A 27,876-nucleotide genomic window follows, 5' to 3' on the forward strand; every position below is an offset into this window, starting at 1 on the left:
AGGCTCTGATCAACAGTGCCTGCATGGAAACTTTCACCCACAGACAATAAAAAAGAGGAAATGGAGAGATCTGCCATCAGGAAGACAAAACATTTCTTTGCTGCGTTACACCTTTCAGATATGATGTAAAGCCATATTTACTATCTTGCATGAACGCAGCACACAAAAATGCAAAACAAGCCGATAAGTATGTGTGAACCAGTATCATAAACCAGAGGTAGAGCACTTCGAAAACACAAACAAGGAGTCACAAGCCCCAAAATTTCTGATTAATGATATGCTTCCTATAATCAACTACCCAATGTTGCATCAGAATCATATAACGTCAGTATTTCTGTGAAAAGCCTGTAGACATTGTACAACGTTTTTCATAGCAACTGAAAATTGCTATGACAAGGTAAGAAAAAATTCCTTAGAGTTTTTATTCTTGATTACCTAGAGCTAAGTTGCTGATATTTTCTCCCCGTCTTCTGAAAAGTATATAAACGTGTATATTTCTCATGACATATGATATATGATATCACATGATAAATATAAAAACTGCAGGATTTATTTTTACCACAAGGTATAACCAGATCCCAATTGGTGGTGACAATCGACTAGTTTGATGACTGTCTACCGCTAATAGAAGAGTGAATGACACTGTTGTATTCACTGCAGTTCTTCTCTTGCGCACCATATGTGCTAAATTATTGAAATGTAGATTAAAGGAATCTTTCTAAAAAGTGTCCATGTTGTTTCTATTCCAGTTTGATGTTTGTGTTGCTCAGTTTTTGCATTTTAAGGTCCTGTTTGCAAAGATGTCCAAGTTTCTCTTATACCAAGTGAGTAATATTTTCTTTTGTGCTCAAATTGTCTTTAGACAAAAAAGCTTAAATATGATGCCTGCAAGACCCTGTGTAGTTCCCCTGGCTGAGGTCAACTGATATTAATAATATGCCTGTATTTCAAAGATTAAAAGTTTTTATTAGACTTAGTAATTGGTATCTTATCTTACCCTTTAGCAAGGAATCAATAAATTTGGATTATAGTGTCTGGCAGAGTCAGCAAAGATTCACTTTTCTTGTAATAGCTACCATATTTTTATTCTAAGTGTTTTTGGTTTAGAAAGAGTTCAAGTTGTCATGAAGTCTAACAAGGATTTTCAGGTAGTTGTAAAAAATATTTATCCACAGAATCATTCTGGAACAAAATTCAGTTTAACTCGAGCAAGAATCCTTGATTCTGATGTCTAGTTGATGCATGATTAAACAACTATGACCATTTAGTGTAATTACAATTTTTTTAACTTAAAATACAAAGATACATTTGGGTATGCATGTTGTTTTGTGTATACACATTTCCTAATCTTCTGTCCCCAAACTGTGACTAGATAAACTGAGAAGAAGAACATTAAGTCAGTTAACTTCAAGCAAGACAAATGACCATTTCTTGATTATCCATGTTCTGTTTGTGACATACTGCAGTTCAGTCCACTATTTTTCAAAGATGGCCATGTTTACTTTAAACCCAAATAGTTTTGAAATCATCTCACTTTCATGATTTTTAAAACTTCATATTGCTGGTTATTTCTCCAAAATGTGGATAGTAGCTGATGCTTCACACAAACAACTGCAAATGTAAGCCACCCTGCAGTTTCTCTTTTTGCCTCTCATTGCACCGCTCCCACTCACTTCTTCCAAGCTCACTCCACTTTCATTATTACATTCCTTCACTTGTCGCCCCCCACCCCTCCTAATCCTGTTACTAGCGAGTGGGCAAGAGAGATGGGCAATAACCCAGCACGCCACTTTTTGACTTAGCGCTACCTGCTATGCTAATATCATTAATCAATGGAGCTCAGATTGTCTTTGCTGCGATTCAGAGGATCTAAGGGTCCCAGCGGTGCACAGGTACTTTTTCTTTTCTTTTTTTCGCCCTCTCCCCTTTTCTTCTTGTTGCTTTTTCTCTGCCATTAAAAAAAGCTCATTTGTGAAGGCCCCCAAGATGGCTGACTTAATGATGGCCACAGAAGTTTTTCCAACAAATTTCATGGGGCATGATCCAAAGATAATAGCTTTTCAGCCCCAATGACAATCCAATTACCGTGCCAATCAAAGCCCTCGGCATGCTGTCTAATTATGATCAAATCTGGCTGTCAGCTCAAACACTAAAACAGCAGCTTTAAGTCTAACAAATCACAGTTTAGAGCTGCGGCCCTGTCTGTTTGTCCAAATGTAGGATTTAACTTTCAGTTTGACAAAAGAGAAAAAGAGAGGTTGAAATGTTTTGTGAGAGTCCACTAATGTGATATTTGACTCACAGCTTTCCATAATCTTATGAATAACATTTTTAATAGATGTCTTTGTACATTCATTACTGGGAATATAAAGTAAAGAGATCCCATCCTCAAAAGAGAAAGGGAAAAAAAATAACACATTAAAAGTATGTCTGTTCCTGCTTCACATGCACAGATGGATACATAACATGTAAAAATAGACACATAAGACCGTAACAGTCGCTCACACTTTCCAACAAACAAAAAGGCGGCATCAATAACACAAATGATTAAACATTCATGGCCTTTTCAGTGGAACATCTGCTGTGTATGGGCTCTAGCCTCAGGGACTGGGCTGAATCAAGGGGATTTCTCCCTGAGAAGCTCAAGAAAGCAATAAGATGGGGGTAGCAGGAGATTTACATGCGCTTCCCTCACACACGCGTGGACACACAATCGTACGCATGCCTGCACAAGCGTACGCACAGACTGAATGCAATACCTCATGTAGAGCAGCTCAGATAAGCAGGTTTTTGCAGAGAATGATGGAAAAATTCACATCTCTCACCAACATCTGAACACACATAGATACATATGGCAACTGTGGGCTTTTAATGTCTAAAGAGAGACCTCTAACAATTCCTCCCATAATTTCCAAAGCTTTAAACTTTGAATTTCCCTGTTTCCTGAACACTTATTTTAAATCACTGGTGTCTTTGACACATAAAGGCTTATCTGAATCTATGCTACCTATTCAGTCTGTTTGATTCAGTGACATCTTGTGGCACCTGTTCCAGATTGCAATTGAGTACAGCGCACATTCCAGTGCTACACCTATTGGCACCTCTTCTATTTCCTACAGAATACAGAAAACTTTACATTTTTATGTTTATAAAAATTTCTGGGATCCCAGTTTCTCTTCTTAGCTGCTATTCAAAATGAGAAAGAAAAGACAACGTAACAGTTCAGCAGGTATGTGCTCATAAATCTCCTCCCATCAGTTGCAACAAGGTTCAAGGTACCACATGGAGTTAACTCTTCCTGAGCCAGTAACCTCCATCGAAACTCGTAGAGCGCTCTAAATTATTTCATTCATAAACTTGTCTATATCCAGATTTCATTAGTAGCGCATTAGCTTCAGTTTTATGCTTTATGTTTATTACAGACCTGACATGGTCTATAAATAACAAGTTAAACAGGGAAGAACACTAAGAATGGCATTGGCTCTAAAATGCTAAAGGGATTGGTCATTACTGCTGACAACCGCTAATAGACAACCCTCTGGGTCAGTGTCTGCAGCAGCTAAATCACATGCAGTCATTCCCAGCCATCCAGAGACAAAGATTATGGTAAAATCTCTCTCAATTAAAAGACAAGTGTTGATGACGCAATCTTGTTCATTTCTAATCAGTTGCAATTTGAAATAAAAAAAGCAGCTATTTTACCGCATTCCTAACATTCATATGTATTTTATTTTTGTGATCGTAGTAAAGATAAATCATAATGGCTTCCTTTGGGGCATATGGCTTACATGTATGAACGGAGAAATAAATAAATACATTTTCCCCTAAAAATCATCAAAGTACATACCATCAGAGTCTTCTGTCCTCTTTACATGTGGGGATTTACTGCCATAATCTGATGATCTGTCCATCCGGCCTCCAGAGAGGGTTTTCTGTTCAAAAAATACACACAAAACATTTTTAGTTTGCAAGAAACTAAAAGTTGAAGCAAAGATTAGGTATTATGTGAATATAGATTTATCGTCATAACACAACGACACTACAATGAATTTTGCAGAGACATATCGTTGCTGACTCCTGTAGTACTCGGAAAATACAAAAAATTACTGTGATTATGTGAATATGTAAATATGTGTCACTAGTGGAGCTAAAAATAAACTGTGCAAATAATATGATGGATTAAAGATGGATTGGGGTGGAAACAATACGTATTGCACAGACTGAAGGTATGTAAAGTTTGGAAGATAATATTTTGAATTGTGAAACATAGAAAAAATGTCAGGTCTGAACCCCCTGATGAAATGCTGAGTTCATCTATTTATGTCAATAAACTGAAATGAATTCAGCAGATCAAGTAAAGATTTTGTCAGAGGGTTGTTGCAGGAACATAGTATTCCAGGGATGCTGGTAAGAGTTTTCAGAACCTTGTTTGATCAAAGGAAGTGTCAGTATTCTCAGCACAAAGTTAATTATTTCCTGGTGCTGTTTAGCCTCCACCAAGATTGCCCATGGTCACCAGCCTATTTAAATATGGAAAGGATCTCCTGATGTGGTCAGAGAGAAGCAAGTGTCAGATTTGGGAATCTCAATTTTTGGTATCTTTAGGACATGATTGTGAAGTTGCTGACATGACAGCCAAGGTTTTCAACTGGACAAATGTGGACTGTTCGCTGAAGCTCCTTATCTTCTAAAAACAGAGATCACAAATCTTAATCCATTTCCCTACAGATGTGAACATTTGTGATAGTTGCAAAATAGTTTGCAGATGGCCCTATAACCCTTCCCTGATTGATGGGCAGCAACAGATGTTTCTCTATATGCTGATGTCTTTCCTTCTCATCATAATGTTAAGCAGCAAACTGCTGAAACACTTGCTTTCAAAGAGACAGTCACACTTGCTAGTTACTCAGCTGCATTTTTTTAGTTGCACCTGACTTTTAATCTTAATTCCTATAAAAGATTAATTTTATATGGCTCTAAATGTTGACCAGGTATTTTTAAAATGTTCCCTGGCATTAATGAACTGAATGATAAACAAATGGTTCTTTCAGTAGCATTTGGCTAACACCTCACTGTAATTTCATGCTGTGCTGCTTATAATCATATTTCATATAAAATTCTGATACCATAAAGCAGCAGAATGTCATGGATTGGGATAGCAACGCAACTAAGCTTTCTATATTTTGACACATGATGTGTATAATGGGCAGATTAGGAGCTTTCCATTTCAGCTTCCTCTGTGTCTCAGCCATCTGACACACGAAAAAACACCTTTTAATAACGTCACAATCACAAAGGTGAGGAGGCCAAATCCACTCCCACACACACATAAATCTTCCTTTAACACATAACATTTGTACACAGTCACCAATGCTTTTGTAATTTAAGCAACATTTAGATTCAGCTTATGACTGAACATGAGTAATCACTAAACAAGCACATCTTCCCCATACACACATGGTGGCAAAAAGCTTGTCATTACAGTAATGTGGTAAACGCTATGTGCTTGATAATGTAGCAAATGATAATCAGATTCCAATGCAGGTCCACCTCTGTGAATATGACCGTTACAATCACAAAGCACTAAAATAGTCTGAAACTGTAACCCTGGAGATATTTAGCCTTTAGTGGTATTCAGAAGAAATTTTCAGAATAATTATTTCCACCGGTAAATGTGAACAGATTAACAGTGATAAAGTGGTAGATAACCTTTGAGCACTGACTTTGGACACCACGGAAGTAAACCATGATGTGAAACTTGCATTTTACACAAATTGAATGAGATACAAGTTGCAATAAGTACAAAGTAACTGTTTTTACTCAGGCTGCCCTAAGGTTTTATATGTTAGGGAGCCATATTGGATTTTGAAGTCAGAGTTGGTGACAACCCTCGGCTTGAATTACACATAACTTTCCATTAGTTTTTCAGTTATCAAATTTGGAAATTTGAAATGATAAAACATGTGAAGCTCAGTTACTTTTTGAAAATCCTGCCTTTCTTAAGGTTTAGTATATTCTACATAAATGATGGAATCTCTTATAGAATTAAGGTATTTCAATCAAGTTATTTGTAAGAAAGGTTGTATGGCATGCATTGTAGGTGTGTTTATGTTTAGTTTTATTCAGATGCCCTTTAAAAAAAAATAAAATCTCTATGTGTTTTTCCAAGAGACAAACATGTTATTTTGTGGCTGATTGTTTCAGATCTAAAATAAAAACCAACCTACCCAAATTGTGCACGGGTTTACCATTAGCATGCCCTACTCCTTTTACAAATCCACCTTCTTTATTATATTCTCATTAACAGAAAAGGAAACCAGTGGTTAAGAAAGCTGCTATCATTATCAATGTTATTTGATAAAAGTCACTATAGCTGCACAAATGTCAGGTGTAAGCACAAACAAGCAGTCCATTTATTAAAAGAATGAATTATTTCAGGCAATGAACTTGTTCTCTTCACTAAATCTACTCAAATAAAAAATAAAAGAAGTTGTTTTAAAGGGCCGACTACATCTACAGTGTTGAACTAACAATTTGAAATAAATGGCAAAATGCTGTTGAAGTGCTCTAAGCAGCAATTACATGGAGATTTACCATGTCTGAGTATATGATAGCACCACCGGACCACTGGTGCTGTTTCTCATCTTCATCTACCAGTGCAATTACATCATGTTATTGTGTTGTCTGTTGTTTGTTGATGGGAATAAAGTGGAATATTTCTGTGTGACCACCCACACAACCTGTTAAATTGCTCTTGAGTGAGTCAATGAAACTGAACGGACTCAAATTTCATTGTTTTTTGTATGTATGTGATAATAGCTTTAGTGGTGAGCCGAGTATTTTCTCAACAACAAGAAGCCCCTCGGATCTGTCGGCTCAATTCAATGGCCTGATTGTCTGAAGGGTCCACCGGGGAATACACGGCTCTTCTTTCATATCTTTCTCAATATTTCACACTAAAGTTCATATGCTTCGCTTTAACGAGATCCCCCCTCTCAATTTGATTTAAATGGAAAGCTGATGTAATCAAATATGTATTGTAAAGCATATTTGTTGCTGATTAAAAACATGGCTAAGTTTTTTTTTTGTTGAAATCATTCTTTTCTTCTTTGTAAAGTTTAATACTGTATGTTTGCTCCCACCCTAAATGTGATTGGTTTCAATATTGCTAATAATTAAACAACTGTATGTGAGTTTAAGATAGGACAACATTTAAACTGAAAGAAAAAGAGACAAATCAGGAAGAACCTGGACATGAACACAAAATTAATGCAGTTTCAACTAAATCCAAATGTCACCTAAAACTTCACGAGGTATAAACACTTTTGCAGGGTAGAATTTACAAGTTTTACCTGCTACAAGGGGGGAAAAAGTAATCTAACCATAAAAAAAAATTATGATTATTTTTGAGTTCATGGTTCATAACAGTTTTTCACTAATACGTTTCTAACTTTCTGCACTAACTAGCTGTGCTCCAATTTGTACGTAAACAGCTGGGATCTTTCCTTTTCTATTCTCCTTTAAACTTGTTTAGACAAGTTTAAAGACATCATGAAAGTTTTCATGATATTTAGACATCATGGGGTGAAAGAAGAACTGCAGCCCTGGCAGCTTCTCGCTTCTTGATTTTTATTTTAATCAGCTAGCATTCATTATTCTTCTTTCATATCAGTTTCAAAAGATGCAACTTTTGTCTTTATCATTTTGCAGAAAAAAATACTCTAAACAGCTGAGTTCAAAAATTTGACTGTACTGCGAAGACAATATTTAAAACAAAAGAAAACTTTAACTGCCAAATCACACATATACTTTTAAATATGTAGTTTGAGCCACTGTAAGGAATGTTATAAGAATTCAAATGAATGGTTTTCCTAACCTCAGCCAACAAACAAAAATCTGTCTGCGAATGAATATATAAAATATAACTTCATTTAGAAAATTTTAAGTTATTGATTTACATTTGCATACTTTTGCATCGATAAAAAGTTCAATTTAATTTCATTATTTTCGCAAAAAAAGGAAAAGAAAATCAAATATCCTGTGCCTTTGAGGTTCCTGTCAATTTATCCATTCCTCTAAATCACACTTCACTTTACCAGGAGTTGAACTGTGGGCCTTTTGTCTCTTTTTAGACATTTTTTAAATTGGATAAGGGCCATTAAGAGAAACGGCACCAATCAGCCTTTAACGTCATTCATCTTTTTCAAACACGGCCGCGTTCAAACAAAAACCTACTCAGGTTGTAAAATGGTCGAGATGTCAATTAGAAAAAAAAAATCATCACTGGGTTTATTACTCAAATTAACAGTTCCTCTCAAGCATTTAAATAATTGTTGGTGTTCGCTGTTAAAAGGGAGCAGATTTTTTTTCTTTTCTTTCAGCCTTACTAGTCAGACACATCTCCCTTCGGACTCTGACGGAGTGATTTTGGAGGTATTATATTCATGAGGGGTTCCAGTAATTGGATTAAATTGGTTCCAGAATGTAGCAATTTATATTATAATATCCCATTACTTCTAATACTGTTCTTAATTAATTAGCCTGTTTTTTTTTCTTCCTTTTTCTTGGTTGGAGTTCCTGATAAGTTAAGTTGGCTCAGGAGAAGGTTGGTCTTATGGTGACAGCTTGCAGTTTGCCATCAGTCACACACACCTGGACAAAGACGACAGAGTCATGACCCTTTATTGTAATGTGGGGGTTGGTTGAAGATTTGGACTCAAACTCACCTCTGATGGTGATATTGCTTTAGGATTTATGTCTTTAAAAAATAAATTACAGTTTTTATGTGTGCGTGTATGTGGGGGGAAGTGCATGCGCGTGTGTGCACAAGATTTTCCTGACAGGGCCCTCTGAGCAAAGTTTACTACATCACCTGTCAGCCTGTGTCTGCTTTAGCTTTAATATAAGAAAGTAATTCTCTTTTGAATATAACAAATTAATATAATTTTCAAACAATTTCCATATGCAAATATGATTTAATCAAGTAAATGGAACTCTCAAATGCTATGCCTGGGGGCTAAAAGCAAACTGTGGGTGTGTGTGTGTGTGTGTGTGTGTGGACGGGAATCAGAGACATTACTGTGTGCGTATGTGTAAAATAGGAAAGAGTACAAGAATGTTTCAAAGCAATTTTTATCGAAATATTAAGTTTCACGTTGCTATTATTTAGGAAAAATGCCTGAATTTGTGCATTTATAAAACTAAACAAGATCCTAAGTAAATAGAGTAAACAATGCATCCATCAGCCGTTCTTCTTGGTAGTAAAATGCCTAAAACTGTGACAACAGATAGGTTATAAGTTGAGACTAAACATATTTGGAACTTTTTACATGGATTTAGGGAATCCAGAAAATGCCTTTTTTTTTTGCTTCTTCTATCGTTCATATTTATATGATGACATATCTGCTTGTCTTGCTCCTAGGGGGTTCTAAAGCAAAAAAAGCTGGTAATTTTGTTTAAAGTTCTTAAGGTCTAGCGCAGGGGTGGGCAATCCTGGTCATCGAGCCCCGGTGTCCTGCAACTCTTAGATGTCTCCCTGATCCAACACACGTGAATCCAACAGCTGACTCACCTCCTAAGTGCAGTCAAGTTCTCCAGAGTCCTGCTAATGGCCTGATTATTTGACTCAGGTGTGTTGAAGTAGAGATACATCTAAAAGTTGCAGGAGACCGGCCCTCTAGGCCTGGAGTTGCCCACCCCTGGTCTAGCATATGTTCAATATAGTGTGAACCAATGACAAAAAAATATTTTAAAAGGCTTAAAATCAAGAAAAATAAGAGGCTTTTGAGATTTCTGTTATTGTTAACATTGTAATTTGTCAGACAAGACAATAGTTTAGTTTTTCAGCCTTAATGACAATAAGTAAGTTAAGAGGAATCAAGGTCTTACTTTAAAATCTGGGAAACTGTTTAGCATGTGGGGCTGGATCAGTGCTGGTGGAACTGGTGTACCTCCAAATTTAAATATGCGTAATGCTGGTTGTGATGCTTAATGCGGTGCATTTCTTTTTTTGGTCCAATCTTGTGAGAACTATCTATGTACCCCATCAGGTACAATGGCTACTTTTGCTTTGCATTGTTTCCACCTGATGGCACTGATATAAATTAGCATGCAATTCCACATTAGATTCATGATAATAAAGGATTGCTGAACCAGGTATATTGCACATTATATTGTTGTAAAATCTTGTTATGTGCCCCTTTTAACTTTTGAGCACCCTCCCCTCTATAGGTCTCGGCAGAGTCTTGGAGAGATTCATAGTCTTTGGTTGTGTCTTACAAGTTTCTGGTTGAGTGTTGGAAAGCAAGAAGAAATTGTGCTAGATGTCTGTTGCACCTGCTAATAAAGACAAACATGTCTGTCTAAATAGGTCAAAGATATGAGCTTTATGGAACTGAATTTTAAGTGATCTGAACATTGAAATTACATCTATTGTTAAGTGGCTGCAGGTGTAATTTACATTTTTGTTTCAACTGGCTTTGTGGAAATAGTAAGCTATGTTTCCTCTTTGAGAGCTAATAAAAGGCTATAACAAGTTGTCTCTAGCTTGCTGATAACTGTTGCAAACTGCTGAACTATAGGTTGCAAAGTTCAACATAAAAGTCACACATTTTCCTTTTACATCATGCCCTGTTCCATTAGCACTATTAAAAGGACGTTCACGCTGTAAAAATAAGAAAGGTATTCAGATGTGCAAGTAATTATCATTCTTCACTCCTTTTATATTGATATCAGCAATTAATATACTAATGCAGTTATTGATATTTCTCACCTGTAGTGATGTTAACAGTTAAAAGACAATCCATAATGAATACAGAAGAGATGTATTTAAAAGTTGCAGGATTTGAAATTTGTCCTCCGTTTTATAAAACACGAGGTTCTGAAAGAAAATCTATGAGGGCAGTTGGAGATTAGGGTGATGGCAAGAAGACCTAGATTAACAAAAATGAGTTTTAAAAATTCCAGTGGAACCATTCAAAAAGCTGGGGAGCAGTTGTAGTGTTTGATTTCTGATGTGTCAATTAGGAATTTTGTATTGATTATTGTCGAGGATATAAATAACTTTAGGATGCTATTAAAAATATTTTTTTATTAATTAATACTGTTTTTACAATGTTGTATTTCTTTTAAAGAGATGATTGTGACATCTATAGCAGCAAACCTTCGGATAAAATTTTTGAATTGCAGAGGGATTTGTTTTGCCAAGGTGTGTGAATAATTTGTGCATAAATGTACCTATTTTTCTTTCTAGGTTCTCGTTTCCCTTTTTTGTGTCAAAATGCACCATTTTAACTTTTAGCTTCTTACATTTTGGATTGAAAAACTCCAGCTGTCCACTGTCATATTACTGTTGTTTCAATTGTGGCTACCTAAAAAGTGAATTGTTTGAGTAAAACCTTGACAGCTATGCTGATGTGGAGTGGGGGGGAGGGTAGATGCGAGCAGCAGACAAAAATAAGAAAGTACCTCAGTTACACATGACTCTTTGAACCGTTTGCTGTTGCCTAGGAGAAGCTTATCTATTGTCACGCCGATGAGCAGCAGGAGTGTAATTCGACATTACATGAGGTCGGACACTGGCGGCTTACGGGTGTGACACATCCGTGACATGCTTCAAATTAACATGCGGCGGTGTCAATTAAAAGCATGAAATGCACTTAGGGAAGGGGGGGCTGGGTAGCTGGGAGGCCTTCTTGAGCTCCGGAAACAGCCTGAGACAAAGTGAGTGAGGACGTATTGTTGCACTGTTTACAAGGAGCGATCAGCAGAGACACCGTATGCTAATTGAAGTATTTCACCTGCTTGGAAAAGAAACAAAAAATCAAATAGGTGAAGTGAGATTATAATGAAAAAAATAAGTTAAAATAAGTTAAGTGCCATATAGATTTCCAGGATTATGTGCATTTGGTTAGAATTCCTCACCACAGCTTTAAAGACAGTGTGAACACACGTTTGTTCTCTTGCTTTTGTTCCCCCTTCCTGTTGTCGCCGTCTCTCTGCATATTGGCTCACAATATGCAGACCTGCTTGACATGCTGAATAGAAACAAAAGCAAAAAAAAAGAAAAGGAAAAAAAAATGAATTAAAAGTAGCTGAAAGGACGGATGGTAACAGACATATAAGCAGGTGATGTGTTCGCAAAGGGAAAGAGCAGGAGCGCCTTGCACCGTCTCAACTTCTGCTGCTCATCGTCGACGGTGTAATAACAATATCACTCATCTCATATCCTCAGCTTACTTTGCCCCCCCTTTTTCGGCCCCTCAAAAGCCACCCCCTCGCTCCACATTTATCATATTCATTTGATATTCAGGAATAAATGTAGCAGAAAGAGAATAATGCACCTCCTGTACGCGCCGTTCATTACAGATACATTTACATGGGGGTTTGCCTTCATGGTTTCTAATGGAGGACTGTTCACTGGTGTTCCTCACATTTGTTGGGGAAGGGGTGAGGTGGGTGGCGGGCGGGGGTGCCGGTATAGTTCTCCTCACATTAGCGCTATCTGTGAGCAATGATAAATGGGTCGATCTTTCCATCTCTGCTGTCACATTCATAAAAAAAAAAAAACGAAAAGAAAAAAAATGATGTTCGTCAAGGGAACTCGTAATATCCGCAACATGTATCCATCAAGTCTTACTTGAGACATATTGAAACGATATGGTGTATATACCTGAGTGAATAATATTTCATCCATGATAATGCAGCAAATACCAGCTGGGAAAAAAAGAATCTACGTTTTCTTTTTCTTCCCCCCACCATCCCAGCACCAGAGGACGGCGAAGGAGGAGGAGGGCTACTGATCATATTCAATCTGGAGGCGATCATGTAAATAGCCCTCCATCTTGGGGAGGCGATATGCAAAGCAGCCCGTCTCCCCTGTGTCAGGATCAGATTAATGGAAACCTAAAAGTGGGAATTACGGGCCTTATCCGGCGTGGCGTTCCGGGGAGGGGCTGGGATACAGGCCCTGGGGGAATCTGCCTGGTTCAAAGCCCATTCCTCTGGTTAAGGAACTCGCTAAGATCCATGCACCGAGGTGAAGGGTAATTTCCTTTGATATTCAGCAATGTATTACTGTATGCAGTGTGTAAGCTGCAAGCTCCACTGACACTGAATGTATGCGTGTATCATGCAAATGTATGCACGCACAAAAAAGCTTGCATAAAGAATCCGTGGACACAGACATCAATATAAAGAGCGGACAGAGAAGTGCATGGTCACAGTCTTATGGTGAAGCACGCAGATCTTTGCCAAGACTGTTTGCTTGTCATGCTGAGGAGAATTCAGCATGATTTTTATGACTGTTGGTTGGTTGGGGACAAAGCCACAGTTACAAACAATTCAACTGGGTTCTACAACAGTATTAGCCAGCTAGCCTTGGAATATTGGGTTGGATCAAGATAAAAGAGAATGAGGGTTATTACCAGAAGTATATGTAAATCATAAAACCTTAATAATTACAACATAATGATGAAATATACACACTAAGATGTTTCCTAATTCTTACAATTTTAGTAGTTTTTATAAAAATAACCAAACATAATTAAATAAATGGATAAATAAATGAACATATTTAATACTAATATTCTGATAGCATTTACTACATCAAAATACCTAAATGAAAATATTAATATGGCTTGGTACACCAATAATCTTAATTCTCAAAATAAATGTACATTTTTTCTAATATTTGTATTAAAATCAATGGGTACAAACTTTCCACATTGCTAACATGTTTTCATATAGCTGAACATGAAATATGTTGCTCCAAAATAATAAAACATTATAGTCCATTATCATCTTCTCCAACTCATGTAGATATCTTTTTCTTAAATTAGTTATATTTATACTCCAAACCAAATAAAAAAAATAAAAGAATAAAAAATAAACAATACTGCACTATCAAATGTTGCAGCACCTTTCTTTTTCTATTACAAATAAAAATAACCACATAGGCATTTTTATTGTAATACTTCAAATATATATCTAAATGCTCCTTATGTTTTGTTTTGTTTGTTTTTTGTTACAAAAAAAATGATATTTCCTCAGCATTTGCAATGCTTTATTTTATAAATGTTTTTGTCTTTAACATTCATAGTGTTACAAAAACAAAACATCCTAAAAAGAAGGTTAATTTAAAGTGTTAAATCACAAAGTGCCTACTTTCCGTCAACCACATTATCCTGCTCCAGGTCACAGTTGAGTTTTTGTTTGTTTTCCTCCGTGACTCTGAATGCAGCCTTGGATTTAGCATCACTTCAACTTCCATTTCTTTTATTCACAGGAAACTATTTGGTCTGTGTATTTTATCAGGTACATAACAGTTTAGATGCTAATTAGCAACATGCTAATTGCATTACATTGAAACTACTGAGTCTGAGCTTCCCGTAAAACAACAAAGAGGCGTCCTTATAACCTTGAACCTGGTCAATCAAAAACAAACTATGAGCGGGATGCCCCTAAAAATATCTTGCATATGAAGAAGGATTTGGGAGAAGGGATGGAATAATCAATTTCAAATGGCTGCTTCTCTTCTGGCTTGATCCACAGGGTTGCAGGTTTTGTGAACTCCACATGGATACGACAATGAGCCCAAATCTATTACCTGCCTGGCATGTCAGTCTTATTGAGGCCGTCCACAGTGTGAGGCTCTGCAAAATGCACGGCAGGTTTCCCAGTGAAGATGGGTGATATGTAATCAAACAGCTCATACACACACACGCATACATACCTACAAAAAAACAAAACAAAAAAGAAGCTCACAAATGCACTTCATAATCCGGTAAACTCCAACGGGGGATGGAAAAGGCCGCCGTTGGATTTCATTAGGATGTGCTTGAAGTGCTACAGGAGGATATTAAAACAACACACCCACACTTCTTTTTTTTTTCCTCGTTCATGCCGGCTGTCTCTCCAGGTTCCTCCACCCTCTTCCCTTTCCGTCAGCCTTCTTACTATTCACTCAGATCCAATCAAGACTTTGGCACTCCTCCAGCTCTCCCACTCCTCCTTCTATCTCTTCTCCCTCCTTCCTCAGGGTTGCTTAAATTTGAATTTTAATATGTGCCCTACCCTGATGGTGACATCACTGTCTAACACACACACATACTCTAACGACATCAAATAAACAATCTGACCAGACGATGAATCCTCTTCATTGGTCGCACAGCTGCTCACAATCCACACTGTCAACAATTTATCAAGGAGGGGCCAAGTGTTCCCCGCTGTCTGTGTTACTCTGCATATTCTTTGTGCATTTAACACTCTTCAAAACCTCCCCCAATTGCTTTCCGCAATAAAAACTTGACCTGTGCATTTGAACACCTGAGTGTCTATCTGCATCTGTGTGTGTTTTTGCTGCAGTTAGAGCATGTGGCTCCCCTCTGCTCCCCGACATTAGTCCAGACAAGAGAATCAGTGGACTATTGAATGCAATTACAGCACACGGGCCAGACAATAAAGATTGATAGTGGCTTCGTCTTTTATCAAGCACCAAAGGTAGCAGAGGTTAAAGCCTGCGAGCCTTAAACTACCGACATTTTAATAATGATTGAAAATATGCCACCAGACTGAGAAGGAATGCTTCCAGAATGCTTACATACAGCTCAAAGCGAAACAAAACAAGTTTTCTTCATTTTTCTTTCATTATTCAAACAGATATTCAGCAATTGCATGTCTAAATAATAAGAAAACATTTTCTCTTTGACTTTAACGCCTTTAAAAATGTAAAGTGATTTTAAGCTTGAAGTAATAAGCAAAGTAATGTTCAATATCCATGGATTAAAACAGCTTATATGTGATTTCTACTATGACTTCATAAGTATTCTCACCGCTTTAACACACTCAAAGTTTGTAACATTTCAAACTTTAATGCGTTTTATTTGGATTTTAAGTGATAAAAAGTAACACAATTTTCTGCCATATTGCTAAAAATCAGAAGCACACCCCTAATTGGTGTACTTCCACCACCACCAATTAGGGGTGGTGGAAGTTGCCACTACCACCATATTTCAAAATGTTCAGAATTTGACAGGCGAGGAAAGGAGAGCAGTAATCAAAGAAGTAGGTATGAAGTAGGTAAGAAGTGGTAACACGTAAGTAGAGATTCACAGCTCAGGTAGAAGACTCAATTATTTGTCCATTATGCAAGAGTAAAATAAAAGATGGTAAATGTTTAGAGAAAGTTACAAGAAGCCCCTTTTAAATCTAAGTAAAAAAAGAAAAAAAAAACATGGAAGATGCTAAAGCCACAGAGCTATTTAGAAGATAGATGGAATTAAATGGAGGGTAATTCAGGAAGAAAGTCTGTAAGAGGATGAGGTGGAAGTTCTCCTACCAGGACAACAAGCCTAACCATGCGACAGACCGACAGCTGAATTTTATTAATAAAATTAGTAAAATATTGGCATATTAGGCTACGGCTTTTATTAAAGCAGTGATAGGACAGGAAATGCAATCCAAGGGGTCCAGTATACTTATCAAAATTTTTTCAGGTTTACACATAAACCTAAAAAATGGCCATTGGACTAAGGCTCACATAAAACATTGTACTAGTAGATACTATTTTTCAGCTTTTATGTTATGTAAATAAATGAGGGAAAAGGAGCTGTCACAAGGACGGAGTCGTGTTGACATGCAGGCACACATGCACACAGACACGCAAACACAAACATACGCACATCCGACATAGGGTAACCCTAACCCTTTCAATTCTCGTGTCTGATTCCTCAATAAAACTGTTTGACAACAAATTGCCGCGGTTCGTCGTGGGTGCACCCTCGATGTTCCTGCCTCAGTTGTCAAACATTTTCCTGGTTCAGATAATCAAAAAAGCTATTTCCGGATTACGGAGCGCTGGGAGGAAGTCATGTGATGACATAATAACGTAATGAGGACGTTGTATTGAGTGTTTTCTATGGACCTTGCCAGAGGGGCCGCTTTTCATTGGCTGATGCCCATTCTATGTGGTCACGTGCTTGGCCGTCTCACAAACACACTTAGTTTTCCGTTAGCTAAGTACAGCATAATGGCAGAACTGATACAACTTCTACACCTTGAAGCCTGTCTGCTACACAGTCTTACGTTAGCTAAACAGATCAATATCCAATGTGTCTGTATCTGACATACACTAAAGATTTTATTTTAGCAGAAAAGGCTTTGGACTAAACTGTTACTCGTGGTAGCCACGTTAGCACCAAGTACAGCTAGTCAATCAACCATCGCTGTGTTCAGGGAAGCGCTGATTAATAATCGATAAATAAATATCAAGCCTGGAAACTTGATATCGTAACGGACTGAATGTTATGTTTTTAACGTAATCTTTGCTCGTCTTGCGGGGGGGGGGGGGGGATTGCCACGGGAACAGGTGAGCTTAAACTACAAAGAGAGAGAGAGAGTAAAAAGGTAGGAGTAGTTGATCACCTGTTCGGGTTATTTTACCTTTGTTTACCTTTGCTGTGGCGCATTACAGCCGCTGTAGTTTCTAAACGTTGGACCTCGTTCATTTGTGAGTATACGTCATTCACAACAAACATCAAATAGAACAAATATATTTCATAAAATTTTAGCAAACAAATGGCTTCTACCGCGGTAATTATGTGAAATTAAATTAATTATATCCCAGCTTCAGAAGATTTGCCTTTGCCTTTACAGAGCTCTTTGGTTCCTCCTATCAGTCTGCAGCTTCTCATATTGACGTCACCAAACCAAATTTCAGATCTACCATAACTGACTGACACCTGCTGGCCTCAGGTTTGCAACCAGCTTGTGACTGAGAAACCAGTAACCTCCTCCCTGATGATGACATGAACTTGTTAGTTCCTGATATATTGTGAAAATCCGGTAGAAATGATGCACTAATCCAGTCATGTTTACATAGAAACAACGCTGTGAGGCTTTGCTTGTGAGACTTGCGGTCACGTGGGTCGGTTGTGGGCGGAGCTTGGTAAGGTCCATTAAATTTAATATTATATTTTTTGTCACAGGTTTGTTTTTTTAGTATTATTTCAGGATTATCAACCAATATTACTACTTTATTTATTTTGTATACTTTGATATGGGTTTACTTGGCATGCTTACGTGGAACAAAAAATTTACTCTTTGTTTAATTTCTTGTTTGTCTTCTTGTAGGTGGGGCCTGTGAGTATAAATGAGTGCTCTGCAAGTCACAGTGAAGGTGATGGACTTTTGAAGTGCTATGAAGGTACTGCTGTTTTGATTTTTATGTCGGTTTTTTTATCTGACTGGATATCCATTGTAAATACTAACAGCTTCTTCAACTTGTTTTCACCTGAAGATGAACACAATAAACACCATCTAAAGTGAACTATGGCACTGGCCTATCATTTTTGGCCAAGTCATAACAGAGCCCTGACTTAAAATAACAAACCAACCATTACATGCTTTATGTAACATTATGAAATGGATAGCAGACAATGAACACAGACATTCACAATATATCTGCCTGCTGGACTTAATTGATTTTGTCTTTGTCATTTTAAGTGAATTTATTTTTCTTCTTCTAAACTTTCACCTGACTTGACAATATCTCAAAGCATCATAGTCCCAAAGCTACTCATGCTCAAATTAAGCTACAGAAATAACTGACTGCTTTCATCACTGTTTGGTGATTCATATTGATGTATCACACTGCATTCTGTATAAACCAGGTGTCCACAAGACAAAAATGAGCTCAGAAGTGACAAAGACACTTTAAAATGGTCACGTGCCAAAAACCTACAATGCGTCGTGAGGAAGGAATAAAGCAGAACGCTGACCGAGGACAGATTTGAAACAGGAACGCAAAAAAGAGTGGGACAGAAGAGACAAAGATGACAGGAGAAGAAAAAGCACAAAAGAAAATAAGATTTTGCATGTGTGTGTGTGTGTGTGTGTAATTTTAAAATGGAGTAGCAGTCACAGGAATAACAGAGGATGAGTGACAGAGTGATTGTTCTATTATGTGGCTGACTGGCCACAGCCCTCTAACATATGAGCATGCATGTATGGCAGCTGTCTTCTGTTGATTATTTCTGTCCTATTAGTGACATTCTTGTTCAGTCACTCATCTTTTCCCTTCTTTTTAACGCTAAGCAGAATAAACGCCTTTGTCTAAATCAACATTGTATAACATCACATCATACAAAACCTTTTTTTTTTACTCTTACAAAAACGTTAGTATTTAAAGTAATCATTTATTTTATACATTTTTATCATTTTTATATAGTGGGGTTTTTTTGTGTGTAGACTTTTTGTTTAGAGAAAATCATTTACAGAATGTACTGTATGCCATGTCCATCAGTCTAGGAAGCCAAGTTTAGTCACATGTCAATCAAGGTGCTAAGAAATAAAAACACTTATATATAGGTCTCTAGAGACTCCTTTATACTACAATGTAGATGATGTAAGAAAAAGTTTCCTTTTTGCCTTCAAATTAGCATGATTAACTGTATTATAATATGCCATGTAGAGCGCCTTGCAAATGTATCCAAACTCCTTATAATTTTCCATATTTTGTCACATTATTTAACCAAAATTTGTTCTATTTTAGTAAGGCTTTAAATAGACCAGCCCAAAGTAGTGTACTACTGTGAAGTGAAGGGAAATGAAACACGGCTTAAAGTTGTGGAGAACCTATAAAATAGTATGTTAAGCTTCGAACTTCTCACAGAGCACTGCTGAGTCCATCATCTGAAAGACTATGGCACAACTGCAAACCAACCAAAACATATCCGTCCACCTACACTGACAGCATGGAGAGCATTAATCAAAGAAACAGGTAAAATACTCATAAAGGCCACAAATCCTGGCTTTAAGACGGAGCGCCTGAATACAAATGCAAGCCATGATTGATTTGGAAAACAAAATGCACTTTACAGTCTGCACTTTACGGTCACAGTTTGTATGATCTACACCTCAATAGGTATCAATACCTTTACAAGGCACTGTATGTTAAGGCAACTATATTTGAAATTAATGCAAAAATATTGAACATTTTGGCATATAATGGCCCTGTGCATACTTAACCAAACTGAATACAATTTTAGTTTGAGTCATTTGGATCCTGTGTCAGGTTGAGTAAAAAATAGCCGATAAAGAGGTGGATCAATAATGTCCAGGGAATTTAATTGAATTTACTAGCAGCTAAAACCTGGTACAAACAGGACAACATCTGTTAATGAATACAACTAAACAAAGGACATTGATACAGTCACATATTAGAAAATGAATCAGCCTCTTCAGGTAATACTTCAGAAAAAATATAAACTAGTTAGAAGCAAACAGAACTAACATATGCTGGTATGCAATCTTTTGATGCATTAATTGCATGAGCTGATGCCATTCGGTGGAAACACATTCATGCACCCCTAACCCCTGTCAATAGCCAAGATATGGGAAGCGGATGGGATGAGGGTTCGCAGATTGCCCGATAAAAGCCAATATCCTGACACATATTTAAAAGGCTGATATTTTAGTAGTAAACATGTAGGATTTATGCATTATTTGACAACTCCCCCGACTGCCTCGTTGGGAGCTTTCCGTTAAGATCCTTATCTGAAATGTCAAAAAGAATTATGCTGATAGCAGTTGGTATGAATAGGGCCTCCGCCATCCCCCGATAAGGACACGTGTGGACTCCAGCGCTCTCCTCGCCGACACTGGATTTCCTGCACATCTAAAAAGGCGCCTAATTCCACACTAATATGAATATGCCACCCACCCCGCCAACCCCCGCCTCCCTCCACACACTGATGGAAAGAACTGCAGTCCCTACTGAACCGATTCTTACTCTTCTTACCTCTGCCACGACAAAAATGCCACCATAATGTCAGAGGAGATGTAACGATTTAGATTCCGGTGATTGTCCCGTGTCAGGCGCACATCCCTCGGCCCCGGACAAGTTGATTAGAGTTGGGACATCAAAAGAGGCTTCGGATGGAGATAAGAGGGAAAGGGTTTAGGGTAGGGTGGGGTGAAGCGATATTAACGTGCTTCCCGTCAGGAATTAAGGCGACAGAGGAGTTTCAGCCAAAGTTCTGTCTGTCTCGTCTTCTGCTATCTTGAAAGAGATGGCAGTGACTCCAGCATTTTTTTCTTGCACAGGAGCAGAGATAATCTTAGCCTTGTTTGGATCAATTAATGGGGAGACAGGGAAGCCAGAGAGTGAAATGACGAGGGAGTGCAAAAGTCATCCCAGTGTGTGAGTGTGCTTTGTGTACTTTATAAGTAAGAAAATCCTCACTAAGAAGGAAAGAAAACTAGAGTCAGCCATGTTGGGTAGTTTAAAGTTCTATTATACCTGTTTTACTTGGGCTCAGGAGCGGAGCTTCAGGGGACTGGGGGGGCGGCAGGCTGGGGGGCCCAGCGAAGGAGCCGGACTAGTTACAGGTAGCAACTCTGACATTATTCAGAAAGTGTGAGTTAACTGTAGACTGTAGATTGTATCAGCCCAGCCGCCTAGCTTACATCCCCTTTTCTCTCTGTCGGTGGTACAGCGGTGATGTCAGGGACTGAAGGCTGAGTTGTAGTCACTTTCAGCAGATCGGGTTGAGCATGTTTTTGAGCCAAGACAGCAATATGGCGTTTATAGTTAAGGTTTACATTGGAGCCGCCTGGAAGAACATCTTCCAGATCGTCTATTTTTTGTGAAAGGCGGCGCGCGCGATCCGCGCCGAGTTACAAACATCCAGAGGTGCTGCGACACGCTGCGCATGCGGCGTGTGCCTCTACATACTCGCTTCAATGTGCGCTGCTGTGTGCTCGGTTCAACGAGTCAACCGGGCTTCAGGCTTTGAGTTGAAATTGATAAAGTGTCAAAATCATCCGATCGCTATCCGCGGTTCTGAACTGATTTGAATTTGTGTTGTTTCATCATTAGTGACCAGTAGCCTGATGTTTCTGTTGTTCTCTTGGTTTGTTGTAGTTCATGTCAGATGGATTTCAGAATGACATAATTGCTCTCTGTGGTGGTGAAACTTGTAAGCTCCGCTGTTGCAGGCATATCTATGTTGTAAAGTTAAATTATCATTTACTTGGGTATAAATTGCCCGGTCATTAGCCCCGCTCCCCAGCCTGACTCTGACTTGTTCCACTAGTGCTTGAGCTAAACATATATTTCAGACAGACAGGTTGTACATATGCCTTCTCTTGACAGTCTGCCCTTTCTCTCCCACCTCTGATATCTCAAGTTAACACTGCAAACCTTAGAGGTCAAAAGAGACACTGTGGCACCAGCTGTCCACCCCGAAGAGGATAGAGGGGTTGTTTGCAAGAGGGAGAAAAAGGGAGAACATTAATTATACATAGGTCGTATTTTGCATAGCTCCCCTCCTTTGCCCCCTTCACACCACTGTCAGGCCTTTGTAGGTTCAGAAGCGAGGGCTGCATCCGTTTCACGATAGCATCTCCAATAACAATTAAGGTGGAACCATGTAATTTGCCAAGGAGAAAAAAATGTCGATATGTTCTCTTTCCTCTGCATACTAAACACTACAGTTACTGCAGACTTCAGGCTACTGAATTGAAGTCACAACTTTCGTACTTTTTTGCCACACAATCGGCTTTGTGGATCATTGCCATGTGTTTTCTGATGTGAACAACTCTATTCTCAACAGAAGCTCACAATGTGATCGTTTCCTTGCAGTGTGGAAAAAAAAGAGAAAAACAGGAAGGTGTTGGGTCTTCAATCAATCAATCATCCGTTCATCTAGCCATCCATCATCTTCTGCTTAGATCAGGTTGCAGGGTTAACCTTCTCCTCAAAAGCAACAATCTTCAGATCCTTTTGGGGAATCTTAAGGCGTTGCAATGCCAGTTTTGAAACTTCCCTCTATGCTCCCTCTAGGGTGCTCTGGGTCTGCCTTGACAGCCTCCTTTTGATGTGGAGAATAATCAACAAGGGTGAGTCAAGCCATCTTACAGAGGAAGCAAATTTCAGCTGCTTGTTTTCGGGAATTGATTTGGTAACGATCCAGCTCTAATAGGTGAGAGTTGATAAGTCAAAGTGGTGATAAATAAACAGTTTTGCTTTTTGCCTGAGCTTCTTCACCCCTGCTGCAGACGGGAGCAGCGCTCACATTACTGCAGTCAAGGCCCCAGCATTTGAGACAATGACTGACATCAGACCCAGTGACAGCGATTCCCATTGTCCACTCCCCTGTAGTACATGCTGAAGATCATAATAAGTAGATGCCATCAGAATCACACAATTTGCCAAAACTAGATACAAAACCCAGACATTCGTAAGCCAAACATCCTTCTTTCCACTATTAAATCTAAAGATCTGTCAGAGTCCAACTCACTTTTTGCCAATTTGAGGCTTTTACTTTGGTCATACAAGGACAGAACAGCCCATTTGTTTGACAGCCCTTTATTTGATTTTAGCAGTGTGACCAACATTGACCATAGAACATAAAAAAGTAGATGTTTAAGTTACAAAAAACAGAAAGTTCAATGTTTTTTTTCCTTTAATCCTTGTCCAAATAAAGCCTCAAACCAGAATGATCAAGGATAGTACAAGCTGATCAGGAGAAAACCATCTGATTTTAATTATTATCTAATTAATTACTGAATTGCTGATTCTGACACTGGATTTTTCTAATGACCTCCAAAAATGCAGTTTCTTCATGCAAAATGAAAAGAAAGCTGGATATAAAAGGCAAAGTGAGGTTTAACTAGAAGATTTGAATAAAACTGACAATAGATGGACAGGTATTATGACACTTAGAGATAATCGTTATGCCTCTGACATTATATAAAATGTCTCTTTAATATTTTCTTTGTAGCAGTTGTTAAAAGTCACAGTTGACACTTCCTGACATCAGATATTAATGTGTTTCTGATGAATACTGATACCAGCTTCATTTTGCCTTTGGGTCATTGCTACAGTCTTCTACCAATATTTCTGAAGGACCCATTGAATGCAACACTTTTTTTCTTGCGAAGATGTCAAAGGCCACACTCTAAAAGAGGTTGACTTCTTTTAAACAGATGTTTTTAAAACAACAGCAGTTTGACTTATGTCTAGACTGTTATTTCAACAGCATCCTTGTTTTTCTCATCTATTTTTATTCCAATAGGAAGAGTAGTGGAATCATGCTACATTTCATCCAGAAACTATAGGTGTTTTATCTTCTCTCCACTGGGAAAACAACCAGATCCTTTAAAGTATGTATCCAGGCTGACCCCATCCTTTCATCAAAAGTGATAAAAGCTTTCCCTTTACCTCTGATGCTATCTTTACCCCCTTAGCTTCCCACCTTCCTACCTACAGTCACCCCATGACTGCGACTTCTGAATCAAGAATGCAAATGGGGCTGGAGCCTCACAAAGCCTGGGGTGACCTATATTACAGCTAATGATGGGCCACAGTGTCGGAAGAAGAACTGGAATGAAAGAGAATTTGAATGAAGCTGACCCACATACAAAGGCACGACCAGTCGGAAAGGCATGTTCCCTTCCCACTAACTAGGCCACAATGGGCTTTAGGATTATGCACAAGTCCCCCTTTTTCTCCTGATGGAGGGAAATCGGAAAAGTGATGGGAAGCCCCTGGCCACAAAAGTCATTCCTAAGACACACTTCTAACAGGTTTGCGGGAAGGTGGGAGTCCCAAGGGTTTACATGGGAATCAGTTTTCTTTTCCCAACACGGCACGCGATTGACATATACAGCACGTCGAGTGGAACTGCACAGAATTTCATTTGAGTGTTAATTTACAACCAGATTAGTATACAAGAATAGAAATCTATTGTGTTTGCCCTAAATGGAGTAGAATTATAATATTAAATTTTAAACCTTAAGAGAAAAAAGCTAAAATATTTTGTAGTGGAAAGATGATCCAAATTATGAATGAGTTATTTTGTTGTTAATTATAACAATTTAAACATCATGATATCTTGGTCATGGACATCATGAACAAGATATCAAGGTGATAAAGGACCTCAGTCTCATCGTTGCTTTAAGAGATTATGTAGCTTTGTTGGCTTCTTCAACTAATGATGTTTGGTGGACATGAGCAGTTTGATGCAATGTGACGCAGTTAGGATGAGAGTCAGTTCCTTTAATTCCAAAGTCAAAGTTCTCAACGAGAAATATGTGGATTGCTTCCATAAAATAACTTTACTTGTGTCTTGAGTGAAGGATGTAGTAGGAGATCGATAGATGTACTGAGCCCTAATGTGAAGTTATGTGATGTGTTGCTGTAGAGAAACAGCTGAGCTGAGAATCCCACTGGTTTGTTGACACTCTTACCCTCACCAGGCTTACAACCAGCTGCCATCTGGGCAGAGCTATTGATGTCTAAATGTGGTTGAGACCTGGTTGTGGTAGATCAAACAGGCTGAACAAGTCTGGCTTTAAACATCTCTTTTTAGGATCTGTTAAGATTTATGGGTTGAAAATGTCAAACTTTCTGACAAGGACTTGACAACCTTAAATGGCCGAGACAAAGGTGTCTGTTGAGATCCAGTGTTTACAGGATACTGTACATGAAAACCCTGTAACAAGGTGACAAGGAGACTTTCTGACCAGATGCCTGACTGCTTCAAATACAAAATAAAGCAGCTCTACTGGATGTCCTGATGTAGATGTCTTCAGCACATCATCACAATTCTTCTCCAGGCTCCATTGATGCTGTTTATAAGCATTCTTAGGAGTATTCTAGTTCCTATGAGATCAGCAGAGGTGCATTTCCACCAGGTGTCTGCTAATTGCTGCTGCTGCTAGTCTGGTGGAGTTGTGGAGGAGGGGGCGCCATAGGGCAGGATCTCAGCCGGAGACTGACTTCACGGTAGAACCTTGGGGAAATTTATGTCCCCATTATATGAGCAGCTTTAAATTTTCTTTTGTGTGCTTTGTTTTTATTTTATATATATGTGCAGTTTTATTAACTATCTATTCTGCAGTACTTCCAATTCCTACCAACACCTGGGAATATTGTGACCACTGATCTCTAAACTTAGTTTTTTAAGGATATCTTGTATTATCACAGTGCATCTAGAGAGAACAGAGGTTCTGCAAAACAAATGTTGGATTTATTTGCTATGCTCATCTGGGATAAAGTATTGGTATGTGTGTTAATCCTGGAATAACAAGTGTTTTCAAAGGAGAGTCAATGATTGTCTTCCAAGGTCAGTTTAGACATGTATGCTACATGAATAATAAAGAACAAAAAGGCTAATAGGAACATAATCACGTCACACTCAGGGAGATAAACTTTCACACATAAATACACGTGTTGTAGTCTGATTTTCTGACTTCAGTAAAACCCAGTTTGAACTTTATGTGCCAACTTCCCACTTTGGAAACTTTCCAGTGGAAGACAGCCAACCTTGTGCTCAAAGCAGCGCTTTACTGACATCATAGCAGGGGACCCTTCCTTGGGATTATAGCTGGGAGGTGGCGGCCATGCACCGTGACCCGTCCGTTTTTTTATGACTTCATTATTTTCCCTCCCTGCCATGCTCATTTTCATTTGCCAGAGCGGGGGTATAATGACTGCGCTATAAAAACGCTGCTTTAACGTTTGCATACTGTTCTCATTTGGTCCGGCCCTCAACCCTTCAGCTAGCATATGGCAGGTAATCAGGTCTGCAATCAGAGCTGCACGTTACACAGGGCCCCGCTCTCTGCACAGGGGCCATTACCCATCTGTCTTTTGACACACACATACACACACAGATGCACACGTATTTATGTGCAAGCATACAAACACACAAAAATTCACAAATAGATACTTGTATGCAGTTCCCTTCTCCTCACAGATGTAAATGCTTAGAGACACACACATAATGAACACACACACAAACGCAGGCCTTTACCTCAACATCTCACCTCCAGGAAATTTCCCATCTCAGACTAATGATATTCTCAATGAAATGTGCAGAAACTATAAGTCCCCTGGCTTTTCATACCTCGGGTGCCATTAATAGCAAGAAGCCTGGTGATTTCATGGCTTTATCGCTGCACATGGCAAAATGTCTTTGCTAGTATGTGGTTCTTACTTAACTAAACCCCTTTGCCCCTCACCTCCATGCTGCCTGGAATACACATTTAAGCCACATCAGGACACCTACATATGTTTCTATCATTAAACATCAAGTGCAGTACATAGAAAGCCTGTAAAACTGATCAACCAGAGACCCCTAATGGTAGGCACAACCCGTCAGTTTTGTTTCTATTTCTCAAACAGAGCTCCATTGTTTATTACTTTAATGCTAGCGTGAGAGTGGAGCGGGAGAGTGATGAGAGTGATGAATTTTAACGTTTTTTATGTAAAGTTCTGTTAAAATTATAACACACAAAATGTTGATGAAATTCAGTACTGATGTAGATCAGTGATGAGTATGTGAAAGATTTGGTTTACAAGTAGATGGCAGTATTGAGAAAACCCCTGCCAACCAGAAACCGTCTAGCTTGAACCCACAGGAGGTTGGAAGTAACACCAGTCTTACATTTATTGAACTTTTTACAACCTCTGCTGCAGACTTGGACAATACAATCATAAATTGTTTCCAATGAATGTAGAAAATAATTCATGAATGCATTTTAGCATTTGTCCAAACATCAGTGGCTCAGAAAAAACTTCTGCATGGGTGTACATTTGATTTAAGGCAAAAGAAGAAGGCCTGTGTTGTCTTGAAGCGCCCAAAGTGATTGGCAAACCGCTGCGCAGTCAAAAGGTCACCGTTGTTCATATGAGGGGGAAACTAAAAAGCTCTGTTTGGCTTGGCAGGCAAGAATGAAGATTTCCAAACTCCAAGACATTTTAAGTCAGCATAAAATGCAGCAAAGGCAGTTCTGAGGGCAGCCAAGACGAAAGGCCAAAACATGGCTGTCAGAAAATCTTGTACAGTTGTGTTGACAGGATGAACCCAA

The 27,876-nt window shown here is 38.5% G+C and overlaps 1 long non-coding RNA gene across 5 annotated transcripts in view; it reads right to left on the minus strand.

Annotated features, from left to right (window-relative positions):
• Positions 1 to 27,876, minus strand: part of LOC102236377 — a 129,364-nt gene that overhangs the window by 33,483 nt on the left and 68,005 nt on the right. For all 5 annotated transcript variants that reach the window (XR_002752082.1, XR_002752083.1, XR_002752085.1 and 2 more), the window contains one exon: positions 3,848 to 3,932. This is a non-coding gene — a long non-coding RNA (uncharacterized LOC102236377). The remainder of the gene's footprint in view (positions 1 to 3,847; positions 3,933 to 27,876) is intronic.

The sequence above is a fragment of the Xiphophorus maculatus genome, chromosome 22 (genome assembly GCF_002775205.1).
Source record: "Xiphophorus maculatus strain JP 163 A chromosome 22, X_maculatus-5.0-male, whole genome shotgun sequence".
Taxonomy (NCBI): Eukaryota; Metazoa; Chordata; class Actinopteri; order Cyprinodontiformes; family Poeciliidae; genus Xiphophorus; species Xiphophorus maculatus.